Source organism: Rutidosis leptorrhynchoides, chromosome 3 (genome assembly GCF_046630445.1).
Source record: "Rutidosis leptorrhynchoides isolate AG116_Rl617_1_P2 chromosome 3, CSIRO_AGI_Rlap_v1, whole genome shotgun sequence".
Lineage (NCBI taxonomy): Eukaryota > Viridiplantae > Streptophyta > Magnoliopsida > Asterales > Asteraceae > Rutidosis > Rutidosis leptorrhynchoides.
The window spans coordinates 305,391,206-305,411,367 of record NC_092335.1 but is presented as its reverse complement, the minus strand read 5'-3'; positions in this window follow the sequence as shown (position 1 = coordinate 305,411,367).

Sequence of the window (20,162 nt, the reverse complement as noted above, 5' to 3'; positions counted from 1 at the left end):
AAATCAACGAAAAACTTCAATTCATCGAAGAACCCGTCGAAATAATGGATCGTGAGGTTAAAAGACTTAAGCAAAACAAGATACCAATTGTTAAGGTTCGATGGAATGCTCGTAGAGGACCCGAGTTCACCTGGGAGCGTGAAGATCAGATGAAGAAGAAATACCCGCATCTATTTCCAGAAGATTCGTCAACACCTTCAACAGCTTAAAATTTCGGGACGAAATTTATTTAACGGGTAGGTACTGTAGTGACCCGAACTTTTCCATGTTTATATATATTAATTGAGATTGATATTTACATGATTAAATGTTTCCAACATGTTAAGCAATCAAACTTGTTAAGACTTGATTAATTGAAATATGTTTCATATAGACAATTGACCACCCAAGTTGACCGGTGATTCACGAACGTTAAAACTTGTAAAAACTATATGATGACATATATATGGATATATATATAGTTAACATGATACTATGATAAGTAAACATATCATTAAGTATATTAACAATGAACTACATATGTAAAAACAAGACTACTAACTTAATGATTTTTAAACGAGACATATATGTAACGATTATCGTTGTAAAGACATTTAATGTATATATATCATATTAAGAGATATTCATACATGATAATATCATGATAATATAATAATTTAAAATCTCATTTGATATTATAAACATTGGGTTAACAACATTTAACAAGATCGTTAACCTAAAGGTTTCAAAACAACACTTACATGTAACGACTAACGATGACTTAACGACTCAGTTAAAATGTATATACATGTAGTGTTTTAATATGTATTTATACACTTTTGAAAGAATTCAATACACTTATCAAAATACTTCTACTTAACAAAAATGCTTACAATTACATCCTCGTTCAGTTTCATCAACAATTCTACTCGTATGCACCCGTATTCGTACTCGTACAATACACAGCTTTTAGATGTATGTACTATTGGTATATACACTCCAATGATCAGCTCTTAGCAGCCCATGTGAGTCACCTAACACATGTGGGAACCATCATTTGGCAACTAGCATGAAATATCTCATAAAATTACAAAAATATGAGTAATCATTCATGACTTATTTACATGAAAACAAAATTACATATCCTTTATATCTAATCCATACACCAACGACCAAAAACACCTACAAACACTTCATTCTTCAATTTTATTCATCTAATTGATCTCTCTCAAGTTCTATCTTCAAGTTCTAAGTGTTCTTCATATATTCTACAAGTTCTAGTTACATAAAATCAAGAATACTTTCAAGTTTGCTAGCTCACTTCCAATCTTGTAAGGTGATCATCCAACCTCAAGAAATCTTTGTTTCTTACAGTAGGTTATCATTCTAATACAAGGTAATAATCATATTCAAACTTTGGTTCAATTTCTATAACTATAACAATCTTATTTCAAGTGATGATCTTACTTGAACTTGTTTTCGTGTCATGATTCTGCTTCAAGAACTTCGAGCCATCCAAGGATCCGTTGAAGCTAGATCCATTTTTCTCTTTTCCAATAGGTTTATCCAAGGAACTTAAGGTAGTAATGATGTTCATAACATCATTCGATTCATACATATAAAGCTATCTTATTCGAAGGTTTAAACTTGTAATCACTAGAACATAGTTTAGTTAATTCTAAACTTGTTCGCAAACAAAAGTTAATCCTTCTAACTTGACTTTTAAAATCAACTAAACACATGTTCTATATCTATATGATATGCTAACTTAATGATTTAAAACCTGGAGACACGAAAAACACCGTAAAACCGGATTTACGCCGTCGTAGTAACACCGCGGGCTGTTTTGGGTTAGTTAATTAAAAACTATGATAAACTTTGATTTAAAAGTTGTTATTCTGAGAAAATGATTTTTATTATGAACATGAAACTATATCCAAAAATTATGGGTAAACTCAAAGTGGAAGTATGTTTTCTAAAATGGTCATCTAGACGTCGTTCTTTCGACTGAAATGACTACCTTTACAAAAACGACTTGTAACTTATTTTTCGAACTATAAACCTATACTTTTTCTGTTTAGATTCATAAAATAGAGTTCAATATGAAACCATAGCAATTTGATTCACTCAAAACGGATTTAAAATGAAGAAGTTATGGGTAAAACAAGATTGGATAATTTTACTCATTTTAGCTACGTGAAAATTGGTAACAAATCTATTCCAACCATAACTTAATCAACTTGTATTGTATATTATGTAATCTTGAGATACCATAGACACGTATACAATGTTTCGACCTATCATGTCGACACATCTATATATATTTCGAAACAACCATAGACACTCTATATGTGAATGTTGGAGTTAGCTATACAGGGTTGAGGTTGATTCCAAAATATATATAGTTTGAGTTGTGATCAATACTGAGATACGTATACATTGGGTCGTGGATTGATTCAAGATAATATTTATCGATTTATTTCTGTACATCTAACTGTGGACAACTAGTTGTAGGTTACTAACGAGGACAGCTGACTTAATAAACTTAAAACATCAAAATATATTAAAAGTGTTGTAAATATATTTTGAACATACTTTGATATATATGTATATATTGTTATAGGTTCGTGAATCAACCAGTGGCCAAGTCTTACTTCTCGACGAAGTAAAAATCTGTGAAAGTGAGTTATAGTCCCACTCTTAAAATCTAATATTTTTAGGATGAGAATACCTGCAGGTTTTATAAATGATTTACAAAATAGACGCAAGTACGTGAAATTACATTCTATGGTTGAATTATCGAAATCGAATATGCCCCTTTTTATTAAGTCTGGTAATCTAAGAATTAGGGAACAGACACCCTAATTGACGCGAATCCTAAAGATAGATCTATTGGGCCTAACAAACCCTATCCAAAGTACCGGATGCTTTAGTACTTCGAAATTTATATCATATCCGAAGGGTGTCCCGGAATGATTGGGATATTTTTATATATGCATCTTGTTAATGTCGGTTACCAGGTGTTCACCATATGAATGATTTTTATCTCTATGTATGGGATGTGTATTGAAATATGAAATCTTGTGGTCTATTATTATGATTTGATATATATAGGTTAAACCTATAACTCACCAATATTTTTGTTGACGTTTTAAGCATGTTTATTCTCAGGTGATTATTAAGAGCTTCCGCTGTCGCATACTTAAATAAGGACGAGATTTGGAGTCCATGCTTGTATGATATTGTGTAAAAACTGCATTCAAGAAACTTATTTTGTTGTAACATATTTGTATTGTAAACCATTATGTAATGGTCGTGTGTAAACAGGATATTTTAGATTATCATTATTTGATAATCTACGTAAAGCTTTTTAAACCTTTATTGATGAAATAAAGGTTATAGTTTGTTTTAAAATGAATGCAGTCTTTGAAAAACGTCTCATATAGAGGTCAAAACCTCGCAACGAAATCAATTAATATGGAACATTTTTAATCAATAAGAACGGGACATTTCACCAAAGTCCTACAAGCCCTGCATAAAGCGCACACACAATAAAGTCTAAGTCTAGGCACCTATCTCAAGTCGCCTAAATCCCTTAGACCATGCTCTGATACCACTTGAAACAACCCAACCCGTAATCAACATGACAAATTTTTTTTTTAAATAAACCATTAACGCCTAATTAAATGGTTACATAACGTGAAACGTTCCATTCAACCCATTAAAGAAATATCACAAAGTTAATGTTTACAAACGACACTAAGGCCCTTAAGCAAATGTGATACAAGTTCGACCCGTTAAAAATGATAGTTTTAATCCAAACGACACTTGAGCATGGTTTGGGGCTAAACTACCAAAAACACTAGGCTAACTTCAAAAAGCTTCAACAAGCATCCAACAAGGGAAACTAGTGCCCAACAACCCCTTTCTCTTTCTCCGCACCTGCATCTAAAAAGATAAACAACGAGAGGGGTAAGCTAATGCTTAGTGAGTGCAACAATTATACGATTACATATACAACCTACTTACTTGCAATCACTTACGCATTTACCGCATACATGCTAGCAATATAAATAATCATACTATCATAAGTATAATGTTAAACCTTCGACCACACAAGCTAGCATAACAAAAGCATATAACTCGAACAATATAATATGCCGCATTACAACACACAACCATGGTTAACCTGTGACAACCCGTAAATTTCCGGTAAAATTTAAACAAAAATCTTTATATGATTTCATTTAACCTCGACTAATTCTGACGATTCACGAACAATTATTTGTAAATAATTACGCATTAATTTGATATATTATTATTATTATTATTAATATCCTTTTTAAACAAGATATCAATAATTAATATCTTTATTATCAGTATTGTTATTTTGAAAAAAAAATAAAAAAAATATATTGACAAATATTCTTGGAAAAGTAGTAAATCAATTTGTTTATTTTTTTAAAAAAAATCCTTAAAATAAATGAATTTTAAAAAAAAAAAAATAAATAAATTACTTTTTAATTAAAAATTATAATGGAAAACTACTTTTATTATTTTATTTTGTGCATTATCCCATGACCTAACATTTAATACTTTTTAATTTTAAAATCCCATTAAAAATTAAAATATTTCTTTTTCTTTTAATTATTTTATTCTTTTTACCTAATTTTTTCAAGTATAAATACCCCTCATTTCTCATTCAAACTCACATCAAAATTTCTCTCATTCTCTCTTTGAAGAATTACTACTAGTAAGTATTCTTTTCTTACTTTTTACTTTTTACTTTTTACTATTTACTTCAGTTTATTATTTTTTTACCGAAACATGTAAATAATGTTATAAATTATATGCAATTAAAATTAAAATAAATAACATGTTATAATTAGTAATATATGTTACTAAAAATTATAAAAGTATTAATATATAGGAATTTTAATTAAAATCGAATTAATGAATATATATGTATATACGCACCTAACGTGAAGGTTATAATTAAAGATAGCGTACAAAGACTACAAACATAACCGCTACTTGTGGCCTAGGGTGATCCTTGTTACCATTATGGGACGCTTGTGGATCTCGAATGCCAAGACTTAGATTCTGGTCAAGAGATCCTGGGCCGCTCGGTAACAATAGATCATTCGAGTGACTTGCATGTTAGCGACGAAGTTTGGGCGAGATTTACAACATCTTTGTTAAGAATTATAACCCGAACATTCTTAAACTAGAAGCTTACTATAAGTAGAAGTTTTTCATAAATAGTAGGTTTCCAAAAATAGAAACTTTTGAGAAATAGGAACTTTTCTCGAAAACCGTCACTGTCAATATAGTTGCTATATTAATAAACATACTTTATGTCAAGTTAGACATTAACTAATCAAACGTTATACCTCAAGATTGATATCCAGATCACTTACTTGCTTTACTTTCCTTCTTGCGTGGAATACTTCAACTGCTATTTAATGTGAGTTTCATATGATCCCTTTTACTCTTTACATTTTTGGGCTGAGAATACATGCGCAACTTTTATAACTGTTTTACACGTATCAAATATTAAACTGTGATATGTTGGGCTATGACCAGCAAGTCCCCAACCGACGAGTATAAACGATAACTTGTACGGGGCAAACTTGAAAGTCTAGTCTAAATATCAGTACCAACTATTAAACTGTGATATGTTGGGCTATGACCAGCAAGTCCCCAACCGACAAGTATAAACGATAACTTGTACGGGGTAAACTTGAAAGTCTAGTCTAAATATCAGTACCGACTGTTAAACTATGCTATACCCGACTATGTCCGACTAAGTCCCTACAGTGATATTTTTAATTGCTGCGGCATTCTTAATTATTGGGGATAGGCCTATCGGGAGTAACGTCCCTGATACATTTGACTAAGTCTTTGTATTACTTGATAATGAAATTAAACGACAAGGACAGAACAACTTGTCACGGGGCAAACAACGTTTAGTCTAAATATCACGCACTGGCATAACTTTTTGATCCTGCGGGAGATCAACTTGACTGGATCTGAGTGATCTACTTATGAAAACAAATCTTGTGGTCTAACACTATTACTGAAATCATTATTTATTACAAACCTATGAACTCACTCAACCTCGTGTTGACCTTTTTAAGCATGTTTATTCTCAGGTACTTAAATATTGCTTCCGCTGTATATCTACTGCTTTGATGATGATTGCTTGCTATGCTTGGAGTCTTCATTACATATCATATCAATTAAAGACATATTTATCTTCCGCTGCAAAACTCAACAAAATGTCTCATGTAGAGTCGTTCTCGTTTATACAACTGTGATTTGATATATTAAGTCACGTTATTCTTCCAGGCCCTATCTGGAGGACGTGACAGATTGGTATCAGAGCAGGTTGTTGTAGAGAACCAGGATTGCATTTTATGTGTGCCTTATACCATTATGTACCTTAGCAATATGGGACTACAACTATCCTTGACCATAGTGCCTTTAATTGTTGCCTTTAACTGTTAAATGCTACCCTATACTTTAGAAACTTTACTTATCTTAGAATGACAAGCCAATCTAAGAACTCTGCTCATTCTCCTAAGTACTATCCAATTCCACCACCATATTTAAATGCAACACCATGATTTCTGAAATTCTCTACATTCCTTTGTCATCTATCATGGTTTTGTGTATTACATATGTATTACATGAAATGTTATCAATGATTCTTGAAATCTCTACTATTCATATTCATTACTTTCAAAATCTTTGATTTCTCGTTATTTTTTATCATTGAATTTTCTTGATGGATGGCGTATACGAAACTCTAGAATGGAAAGGTTTGGATTACCGAATTAAAGGATCCTATAGCTCAAGCCCCTAGACCTGAATAGGCCATTACGAATTGAAAGTCTTTAGTCGAAAGATTATCAGATTACATACTTATCATTTTATGATCTCGACACCTCATACTGCCATTATTGGAATATAGACACATCATATCTTATTATATCTTATCATATCTATCCCAATAGACTTTGTCTGACACTTTTCCTAAATTTCCTCCGTCAATTAAGGAAATCTTTTTGCTATATATACGTATTCAAGGAGACGAATATATCATTCAGTATCCAATACCCATTTCATATCAAACCCTATTCCAAAAACATAATATGGATTTCTCACCTGATTCCTCAAGTTCCTCTAGCTCCGAAGATAATGTGACGGGAGCACACCCACCGATCAATTACCGTAATTTCTTCAGAAAATGGGGATGGGTTCGCGAAATACTCACCCTATGGAGAAATGAAGAAGGTACTCCTTATCATGAGCCAAACTTACCACCAAACGTCAGAGTACTCGATCCGCTTACCGGCGAACCTGTTCGTAATACCGTTTACACTCTTTTCGCAAGGATTTTCCGCCTCGAAGGTCGACTCGATGTAGCCCAAGACAGTATTCGTCCTCTACTCCCGAATTCTAACCAGATTGGGTTATTAGAAGAAGTTAGAAGACTTCGAACTAAATATCAAGAATTGACAAACCTTACAGAGGAATGGGTAGAACAAATCCATAGACTCGAGCATAAAGTAGAAACCCTGAAGGAAACGGTGCACGATTTAGAAGCTAGGCTCACACCTACTACCCAAGTACCACAAGCAACACCAGCAGCATGACCAGCATCACCACCAGTACCAACAGTACCATCAACATCACCACCAACAACATCAGCTTCATCAACAACAACATCCGCATTTCATGCCTCAACATCACACTCAGTACCTCAAACATCAACATCATACGCCCATATATACCAAGGAATATTAGTAATAATGAGTTAAGATGTATTGACTCATTCTTCGTGAAGAATTATATATGTAAACCTTATATATATGATTTGGAATAATAATAAATCTTGTCGTACTAAGCAATTAAGTGTGAATCTCAACAAGTATGTACTACTTGGTTAATTTATATCACTAATATGCTATGATGTTCACCCTTCGCTAATGACTTAACAATTATTAATCACTGCTTCAACACAATAAACTCCATTTCATAATAAATCAAGTGTAACGATGAATGTATTGATTCATAACTTCATTAGCGAAATATTTCGCGACAATTATGAAATCTCTAAAGGTTTTGGAGATTATTCATTCTAGTTTCAACCGTAAATCAAATGAGTTTAATATTATATTAAATCCATGATTACATCTGAAGGAAAATATATATGTACGTATATTTTCATAAAAAACTGTAATTAAAACTCTTTTGTACAAACTGTTAATTGTGAAAATATTTTAACGGGTAGGTAATACCCGAGAAATATCTATATCTCACATTAATATGTTACATTGTACATTCTTCAAAATTCTTGAAAACACCTTAGAACTATAACCAATGATTCAGATTCGTTAACCCTAATAATGCTGATGAAGCAGCAAAGGCCGTAGATGGTATTAATGACCAGAAGCTTGATAATAAAGAATTTTGCGTTGGAAAAGCTCAAAGAAAATATGGTATTGAGAAACGGAATGAGCAAAACATGAAGGAAGCGGTGGACAAATCCCAAGGACTAAACCTATAATCAAAGAATCTAGATGATTCGATTTCTGATGAAAACCACAAAAGATCTCTTTACGTATTCTAAATCCTTACAGAAGAATTTTCTTCATTATTCTTCGATATCACCGTATCTTTCATCATAAATATCCTCGATGTTTCTGAAGATATCTTCATAACTATTCTTGTCCGCAATAAATTATCTCTTTGCGATATATTTATTACATCATAAAGGAAGCTGTTTAAGTTTCTATATTCTGTAAAATTCAAAATTTAAAATATGAATGATTTTGGAGAAGTGTTGGAAATTGAAGCATGAGTTAGTATAATATAATGACGTCAGGCCAACTTGATTACATTACAGTAAGTCATGCTAAGTTTTTAATGGAAGATGATGATCCATAGACTTTATAATCATCATTTGCCATGTTACACGACTCTTACATTCTACTTAAACTCTGAAGATATCAAGAACATATATTCTTGATAGTTCTATCTTCAGTAATTCTGGTAATGTAACAAATCAAATCATGATATTACATTCCTTTCTGCTTAGAACATTAGGTTCATTTGAAACTTCATACCTACGAATTTTGGACCATTACTTGCTTTACAAAAGCATGAAGCTTCGACATATAAGGGAAAATATAAAGCCCGATAATGACACCGAAATTATAAACCGTGTATATCAATGCGTATAGTAATATAAAGACACGGGAGAACTAAAAATACAATAAATCCAAGAGCATAGTAGAAGTAAACTGACTCTTCCGGTGACAGATGAAAAAGAAGAACGATAGATATAAAAATCAGGACTATATCTAGAATTAGAACCGGATGAAGCGTATTGAAGAATCTTTTGGAAGTACGAATCAAGAAAGAAAGTATAGAAGTGGTGAAGATAATGAAACGGAAGAAGCTAATTTATAGTGAAATTCCAGATACAGCAATCGAGGCAACTTATCGCATTTATTCAAAGAAATCCTAATTTCCTTAATTACCGGAGAATCAAATCTTATAGATTACGAAGATTTCCTTTAAATCCATTGAATTCCAGAAAACAACTTTAACCATATCAAAAGCTAAGGCGAACATTTAATTTCCTCATTTCAATCTTTTACGATAGCTTCGTTTATACTCTTCCTGTAATCGAATCGTTTTATCCATATTACCCAATGTTGATAAAACTCTATTTTCAACTCATATTCATCATTCTTGTTGTAAACAATGACGATCTCTATCAAATTTCATGACTGTGATTTTCATGAACTTCTCTCTGTTTTGTCTACACTAATATTGTGGCATAAACGTTCAAGGTTTAAATAAGCTCAATATTATTCATAACACATTTCATATGTACTGAAATGCTTGTATAGCGTGATCATCTCTTTCTGAGAAAACCTAATCAATGACACTCTTGTTAAATCCTTTAGATAACCTCCGCATTAATAATAAAATGCACTTCGTAGAATTTATGGATCATAAGATTTAAACGCTAGAAACAAAACAATATTCTATCCGTTGAAATTCACGCAAGGCCCCGAGCATACCTGGGAACGTGAAGACCAAATAAAACAAAAATATCCTCACCTATTTACAAACAACGCCGACTGATGGCAACAACTAAATTTCGGGACGAAATTTCTATTAACAGGGGGATACTGTGACAACCCGTAAATTTCCGGCAAAATTTAAACAAAAATCTTTATATGATTTCATTTAACCTCGACTAATTCCGACGATTCACGAACAATTATTTGTAAATAATTACGCATTAATTTGATATATTAATATTAATATTATTAATATCCTTTTTAAACAAGATATCAATAATTAATATCTTTATTATCAGTATTGTTATTTTGAAAAGAAAAATAAAAAAAAATATATTGACAAATATTCTTGGAAAAGTAGTAAATCAATTTGTTTATTTTTTAAAAAAATCCGTAAAATAAATGAATTTTTTTAAAAAATAAATAAATAAATAAATAAATTACTTTTTAATTAAAAATTATAATGGAAAACTACTTTTATTATTTTATTTTGTGCATTATCCCATGACCTAACATTTAATACTTTTTAATTTTAAAATCCCATTAAAAATTAAAATATTTCTTTTTCTTTTAATTATTTTATTATTTTTACCTAATTTTTTCAAGTATAAATACCCCTCATTTCTCATTCAAACCCACACCAAAATTTCTCTCATTCTCTCTTTGAAAAATTACTACTAGTAAGTATTCTTTTCTTACTTTTTACTTTTTACTTTTTACTATTTACTTCGGTTTATTATTTTTTTACCGAAACATGTAAATAATGTTATAAATTATATGCAATTAAAATTAAAATTAAAATAAATAACATGTTATAATTAGTAATATATGTTACTAAAAATTATAAAAGTATTAATATATAGGAATTTTAATTAAAATCGAATTAATGAATATATATATATATATATATATATATATATATATATATATATATATATATATATATATATACGCACCTAACGTGAAGGTTATAATTAAAGATAGCGTACAAAGACTACAAACATCACCGCTACTTGTGGCCTAGGGTGATCCTTGTTACCATTATGGGACGCTTGTGGATCTCGAATGCCAAGACTTAGATTCTGGTCAAGAGATCTTGGCCTCTCGGTAACAATAGATCATTCGAGTGACTTGCATGTTAGCGACGAAGTTTGGGCGAGATTTACCACATCTTTGTTAAGAATTATAACCCGAACATTCTTAAACTAGAAGCTTACTATAAGTGAAAGTTTTTCATAAATAGTAGGTTTCCAAAAATAGAAACTTTTGAGAAATAGGAACTTTTCTCGAAAACCGTCACTGTCAATATAGTTGCTATATTAATAAACATACTTTATGTCAAGTTAGACATTAACTAATCAAACGTTATACCTCAAGGTTGATATCCAGATCACTTACTTGCTTTACTTTCCTTCTTGCGTGGAATACTTCAACTGCTATTTAATGTGAGTTTCATATGATCCCTTTTACTCTTTACATTTTTGGGCTGAGAATACATGCGCAACTTTTATAACTGTTTTACACGTATCAAATATTAAACTGTGATATGTTGGGCTATGACCAGCAAGTCCCCAACTGACGAGTATAAACGATAACTTGTACGGGGTAAACTTGAAAGTCTAGTCTAAATATCAGTACCAACTATTAAACTGTGATATGTTGGGCTATGACCAGCAAGTCCCCAATCGACAAGTATAAACGATAACTTGTACGGGGTAAACTTGAAAGTCTAGTCTAAATATCAGTACCAACTATTAAACTATGCTATACCCGGCTATGTCCGACTAAGTCCCTACAGTGATATTTTTAATTGCTGCGGCATTCTTAATTATTGGGGATAGGCCTATCGGGATTAACGTCCCTGATACATTTGACTAAGTCTTTGTATTACTTGATAATGAAATTAAACGACAAGGACAGAACAACTTGTCACGGGGCAAACAACGTTTAGTCTAAATATCACGCACTGGCATAACTTTTTGATCCTGCGGGAGATCAACTTGACTGGATCTGAGTGATCTACTTATGAAAACAAATCTTGTGGTCTAACACCATTACTGAAATCATTATTTATTACAAACCTATGAACTCACTCAACCTCGTGTTGACCTTTTTAAGCATGTTTATTCTCAGGTACTTAAATATTGCTTCCGCTGTATATCTACTGCTTTGATGATGATTGATTGCTATGCTTGGAGTCTTCATTACATATCATATCAATTAAAGACATATTTATCTTCCACTGCAAAACTCAACAAAACGTCTCATGTAGAGTCGTTCTCGTTTATACAACTGTGATTTGATATATTAAGTCACGTTATTCTTCCAGGCCCTATCTGGAGGACGTGACATAACCAATCATACAAAGGAATGGTACTCGAATTTCCCATCGGTTTTCACAACAACCGTTAGAGTACTTAACACGTCGTACTCTAACCCCACGGGTGGCATCTTAACACATCGATACTTCACCCCGGGCGGTGTCTTAACACGTCTACACTTCACCCATTACTGTAGTGACCTGAACTTTTCCATGTTTATATATATATATATTAAATAAAATTTATATTTACATGATTAAGTGTTTCCAACATGTTAAGCAATCAAACTTGTTAAGACTTGATTAATTGAAATAGGTTTCATATAGACAATTGACCACCCAAGTTGACCGACGATTCACGAACGTTAAAACTTGTAAAAACTATATGATGACATATATATGGATACATATATAGTTAACATTATATTATGATAAGTATGTATCTCATTAAGTATTTTAACAATGAGTTATATACATAAAAATGAGACTATTGAGGTAAGAAACTCGAAAACGATATATATAACGATTATCGTTATAACAACGTCTTACTAATTACATATGTATCATTTTAAGATATTGATACACTATATATAAACATGATAAATGATAAGTAAACATATCATTAAGTATATTAACAATGAACTACATATGTAAAAACAATACTACTAACTTAAGGATTTCGAAACGAGACATATATGTAACGATTATCGTTGTAACGACATTTAAATGTATATATATCATATTAAGATATATTAATACATCATAATATCATGATAATGTAATAATTTAACATATCATTAGATATAATAAACAATGAGTTAACAATATTTAACAAGATCGTTAACTTAAAGGTTTCAAAACAACATTTACATGTAATGACTAACGATGACTTAATGACTCAGTTAAAATGTATTTACATGTAGTGTTTTAATATGTATTCATACACTTTTGAAAGACTTCAAGAGACTTATCAAAGTACTTCTACTTAACAAAAATGCTTACAAGTACATCCTCATTCATTTTCATCAACAATTCTACTCGTATGCACTCGTATTTGTACTCGTACAATACACAGCTTCTAAATGTATTTACTCTTGGTATATACACTCCAATGATCAGCTATTAACAGCCCATGTGAGTCACCTAACCATGTGGGAACCATCATTTAACATCTAGTATGAAATATCTCACAAAATAACAAACTAATGGAGCCTATATGATTCATGCATATTCACGTGAATGAGGGAGTCCATAAACACTTTCATTTTGCAACTTACATACATCAAACTACTCTCTCTCAAGTGTTCTTCCATTGTTCTAAGTGTTCTTCATCATCTTAATCAAAATCTAGCTCCATCTAGTTCATAAATCCATACATAAACCAAGTTATAAAACAACTACTCAAGAACACACCAACAACACTTCCAAGTTTGCTAGCTTACTTCTAATCTTCCAAATCCACTTTGAGTGATCATCGAACCCCAAGAAATCTTTCTTATTTACAGTAATATATCTTTCTAATATAAGGTAATACTCATATTCAAACTTTGATTCAATTTCTATAACTTTAACAATCTTATTTCGAGTGAAAATCTTACTTGAATTTGTTTTCGTGTCATGATTCTACTTCAAGAACTTTCAAGCCATCCAAGGATCCGTTGAAGCTAGATCCATTTTTCTATTTTCCAGTAGGTTTATCCAAGGAACTTAAGGTAGTAATGATGTTCATAACATCATTCGATTCATACATATAAAGCTATCTCATTCGAAGGTTTAAACTTGTAATCACTAGAACATAGTTTAGTTAATTCTAAACTTGTTCGCAAAAAAAAGTTAATCCTTCTAACTTGACTTTTAAAATCAACTAGACACATGTTCTGTATCTATATGATATGCTAACTTAATGATTTAAAACCTGGAGACACGAAAAACACCGTAAAACCGGATTTACGCCGTCGTAGTAACACCGCGGGCTGTTTTGGGTTAGTTAATTAAAAACTACGATAAACTTTGTTTTAAAAGTTTTTCTTCTGGAAAAATTATTTTTCTTATGAACATGAAACTATATCCAAAAATCATGGTTAAACTCAAAGTGAAAGTATGTTTTTCAAAATGGTCATCAAGACGTCGTTCTTTCGACTGAAATGACTACCTTTACAAAAATGACTTGTAATCTGTATTTCCAACTATAAACTTATACTTTTTCTGCTTATATTCATAAACTTAAGTTCAATATGAAACCATAGCAACTTGAATCACTCAAAATGGATTTAAAACGAAGAAGTTATGGGTAAAACAAGATTGGATATTTTTACTTGTTGTAGCTACGTGAAGATTGGTAACAAATCTATATTAATCATATCCTAGCTAAATTATATTGTATAATACATATATTTTAATATATTATGTAATCTTGGGATACCATATACACGTATACAAATGTTTTGACATATCATATCGACCCATCTATATATATTATTTGGAACAACCATAGACACTCTATATGCAGTAATGTTGGAGTTAGCTATACAGGGTTGAGGTTGATTCCAAAAATATATATACTTTGAGTTGTGATCTAGCCTGAGACATGTATACACTGGGTCGTGGATTGATTCAAGATAATATATATCGATTTATTTCTGTACATCTAACTGTGGACAACTAGTTGTAGGTTGTTAATGAGGACAGCTAACTTAATAAACTTAAAACATCAAAATGTATTAAAAATGTTGTAAATATATTTTGAACATACTTTGATATATATGTACATATTTGTTATAGGTTCGTGAATCGACCAGTGGCCAAGTCTTACTTCCCGACTAAGTAAAAATCTGTGAAAGTGAGTTATAGTCCCACTTTTAAAATCTAATATTTTGGGATGAGAATACATGCAGTTTTATAAATGTTTTACGAAATAGACACAAGTAATTGAAACTACATTATATGGGTGAATGATCGAAGCCGAATATGCCCCTTTTGCTTGGTAACCTAAGAATTAGTAAACTGATCTACTAATTGACACGAATCCTAAAGATAGATCTATTGGGCCTAACTAACCCCATCCAAAGTACCGGATGCTTTAGTACTTCGAATTTGTTTTTATCATGTCCGAAGGATTTCCCGGAATGATAGGGGATATTCTTATATGCATCTTGTTAATGTCGGTTACCAGGTGTTCACCATATGAATGATTTTTATCTCTATATATGGGATGTATATTGAAATATGAAATCTTGTGGTCTATTATTACGATTTGATAAATATATAGGTTAAACCTATAACTCACCTACATTTTTGTTGACGTTTAAAGCATGTTTATTCTCAGATGATTATTAAGAGCTTCCGCTGTTGCATGATAAATTATGGACAAGATTTGGTTTCAGCATGCTTGTATTATATTGTTTAAAACTGCATTCGAGATTTACTTTGTTGTAACATATTAATATTGTAAAGCAATATGTATTGGTAGTGTGTAAGTGTGATATTTTTAGATTATCATTTCTGGATAATCTAGGTGGTGACTTTTTAACCTTGTCGATAAAATAAAGGTTATGATTTGTTTTAAAAACGAATGCAGTCTTTGAAAAATGTCTCATATAGAGGTCAAAACCTCGCAACGAAATCAATTAATATGGAACGTTTATAATCAATATGAACGGGACATTTCAGTTGGTATCCGAGCGTTGGTCTTAGAGAACCAGAATTTTTGCATTAGTGTGTCTTACCGAGTTTGTTAGGATGCATTAGTGAGTCTGGACTTCGACCGTGTTTTTCTTCAAAAACGATTGCTTGACATTTTTTTTGTTGGAAACTATATATTATTAACATGTAAATATTATGTGATATATTAATCTCTTAATGTGTTTGATATTTTGTGATAGATGTCTACCTCTAGTACAAATCCCATCGACTCACCTAATAATAATGAAGAGTCGAATATACTTTGGGAAGATTCGCAAATTCCCGAAGAGGAACTGGAAGAGGAGGAACCGGAAGAAGAAGAAGAGGTTCCGGAGGAAGAAATATTGATACCTACAGTAAATCGATTAAATAAAAGAAAATCCTCAACCAACGGACCAAAGTTAAAAATGATCAATGGTTTTTCCGCCAAGGAAACAAAATATTGGGAAGATTACCAATTTTTCGATGAATCGGATCCCGATGAGGATTCCGATGATGTTATAGAAATTATCTCGACCCAATTTAATAAAGCAAAAGAAAATAATAAGGGAAAAGGTATAAAAATAGAGAAACCTGATTTCAACCCCGATGAACTTTATATGTATCGGCAACGTCCATATTTCTTAAATTGTAACAATAACCCGGGAACCTCTAAACCACCAGCTTTTTCTAAACCATTGTGGAAAACGATGGCTCATATTAGAGGAGCACCATATATCCCTAGAAAATTAGGAAAACGAACCAAGTCCGAAGAAGAAGAAACCAGTGATTCAGATTAGAGGGTTGTAATCATGTTGTGTATTATATGTATTGTAGTATGTTTGTACTTTTATGTTCTATGTAAAAATTGCTTGTATTGTTTGTTAATTATCTTTTACAAATCTAATTCTTGTCTATTTTACAGTATAAAAACAAAATGGACGTTAAGGTAGACAACCGAATATTTTAGAAGACCTACCAGAGGATATGATTGAGGAAATCTTGTCTAGAGTCGGTCAGAATTCATCAGCACATTTAGTTATGGCGAAATTAACTTGTCAAACATTTGAAAGACTTTCCAGAAATGCCTTAGTTTATAAAAGGCTTTCCTTTGATAGGTGGGGTATATCACATTGGGGAGACCGTAAGTTACGCCGTGTTTTCTTTAAAGCATTAAATGCGGGGAACCTAAATACAATTTTTCGCTACGGGTTAAGAACCTATTTTGACTCAACATATTCCAACATAGGATTTCGTGAGTTAGAAAGAGCTTCTAACATGCAACATAAAGAAGCATGTTATACTTACGGGTTAGTGATGTTCGCTTCTTACCAAAGTAAGAAAAAGAACATCGGATTACAACTTTTAAATACAACCTTCCCACAAGTGACGGATTCAGTAGTTGGGGTGAGAAACAAGGTTTTTAGATTATTACGGGGCTGTTGAACATTACCAAACCCTCGTCCTTTTGACAACATTACAACATGCTGCCTAGCCAATGGTCATAACGGTTACTTTCCACAAGACCAAGGATGGGAAGTCGTCTTAGTAAAACCAGAATGCATGACTTGTTTCTGGACTTATGAATTACGTGTCTATTTCTTTTGTTGAACAACTTGCGTATTAACTAGAATTGCCTTTATAGCTGCCGAGTAGCAAAGTTATTATGTGTTATATTTTATCCTATATGTATAATAGCGGTATTGTAAGTTTGTAAAATATTGTATAAATTTGATTTCATCACGAGGTACTTGACCTCTATATGATACATTTTACAAACATTGCATTCGTTTTTGAAAAGACAAACTTTCATTACATCGAAAGTTGACGGATATGCTTACCATTTCATAATATATCTAACTATAATTGACTTAATAATAATCTTGATGAACTCAACGACTCGTATGCAACGTCTTTTGAAATATGTCATGAATGACTCCAAGTAATATCTCTAAAATGAGCAAATGCACAGCGGAAGATTTCTTTCATACCTGAGAATAAACAAGCTTTAAAGTGTCAACCAAAAGGTTGGTGAGTTCATTAGTTTAACATAAATAATCATTTCCATCATTTTAATAGACCACAAGATTTTCATTTTCAGTTCTCATAAATATACGTCCCATGTATAGAGACAAAAAATCATTCATATTTATTAAACACCTGATAACCGACAATAACAAGATGCATATAAGAATATCCCCTATCATTCCGGGAAATCCTTCGGACATGATAAAAACAACATCGAAGTATCTTTAGGATTCACGTCAATTAGGCGTACACTAATTCTCAAAATTAGTGATGTTCTCTAATTCTGAGGCTACCAAGCAAAAAGGGGCATATTCGGCTTCGATCATTCAACCATATAATGTAGTTTCGATTACTTGTGTCTATTTCGTAAAACATTTATAAAAATTGCGCATGTATTCTCAGCCCAAAAATATAAAGGGTAAAAAGGCAAATGAAACTCACCATACTATATTTTGTAGTAAAAATACATATGACGACATTTAACAATGCAGGGTTGGCCTTGAATTCACGAACCTATATCATTTGTATATATATATATTAATACATATCCTTGTAGTAGAACAATTATATATATATATATATATATATATATATATATATATATATATATATATATATATATATATATATATATATATATATATATATATATATATATATATATATTATTAATAATAATATAATTTCTATATTAGTAACTTATATATTTTATTATTTAATTAAATATCTTTAATTTTATATATCTTGAATGACTATAACTATTGATATAGTTAAGTTATGTATATTAAATATATTTTTATATGAAGTTTATTTGTTTGTGTAATTAATACTTGTGATAATACTAATATTAGTTATAACATTGATACTATATAATAACAATGATAAAGGTGATAATAATAATATTAATAAAAAAATAATGATATTAATAATGATGATAATACTAAGTTGAATTATAATAATTGTGATAATAATAGTTATAATATTTTTAATAATTCCATTAAAAACATAATTTAATTAAAATTTGGATCCTTTTCATAATAATATTATATCCCAAATTTTTGCATTTATAATCTTAACAATATCATTTAAACCTCTATATTCATAGTTATAATAATCATAATCTTTTGTGTTTAATTTATAAACTAATAACTATAGCTCCTTAATACATTAATTTGTAATTATAATCATAACTTACTTGTATTCGTATAATAAATTTCATAATCGTCTTTTGTTATATTTTTACATTATTAACATGTTTAATATTTTTGGAATCCTAATATTAATACTAGCAATAATAATACAATAATAATAATACTAATAATGATAATTTTAATAGTGACAATACTAAAAAATTTTAAATGATAATACTAGTATTAATAATGATAATCTTATAAATTACATTAATGATAATAATAATCATTTAGTGAATAATCATAACTAACAAAATAACAATAATTACCAATAATTAGAATAATAATAATAATAATAATAATAATAATAATAATAATAATAATAATAATAATAATAATAATAATAATAATAATAATAACAAAAATAGAAATGGGCTACCTTAAAGAATAGGTTTCAGAAAAAAAATGTCCCTGCCCGAGCTCGAACCCGAGACCTCTCGGTTACAAACAAACACCCATGACCATCCATCCATCTTTGCATTTATGATAATATTGAAACTGTAATATTTATAATTCGATATTAAATTGTATTCATCTTCTTCTTCAACTTCTAAATTTAAGAATCAAAACTGAACCAAATTTCATTTAATCTTAATAATAATTTCAAACTGTATTTTTTTTTAGATTTAATGTCCAACATATAATCGATTAATTGAGGTTAATTGAAAAAAATAAAAAATAAAAAAATGACAGAATAGAAAAAGAGCTGTTCGTCGATGGTAAAAAAATTAAATTGATTTTGTGATGTAAAACGTTTTACTCAATTGTTACAACATGAATTGGGTTACAAATACTTCCTATAAACTTTAAAAATTATCAATTTAACTTGAATCGTAACATATACCTCGAATTCGATTGTAGAACTTTGGTTGACTTTTAAAA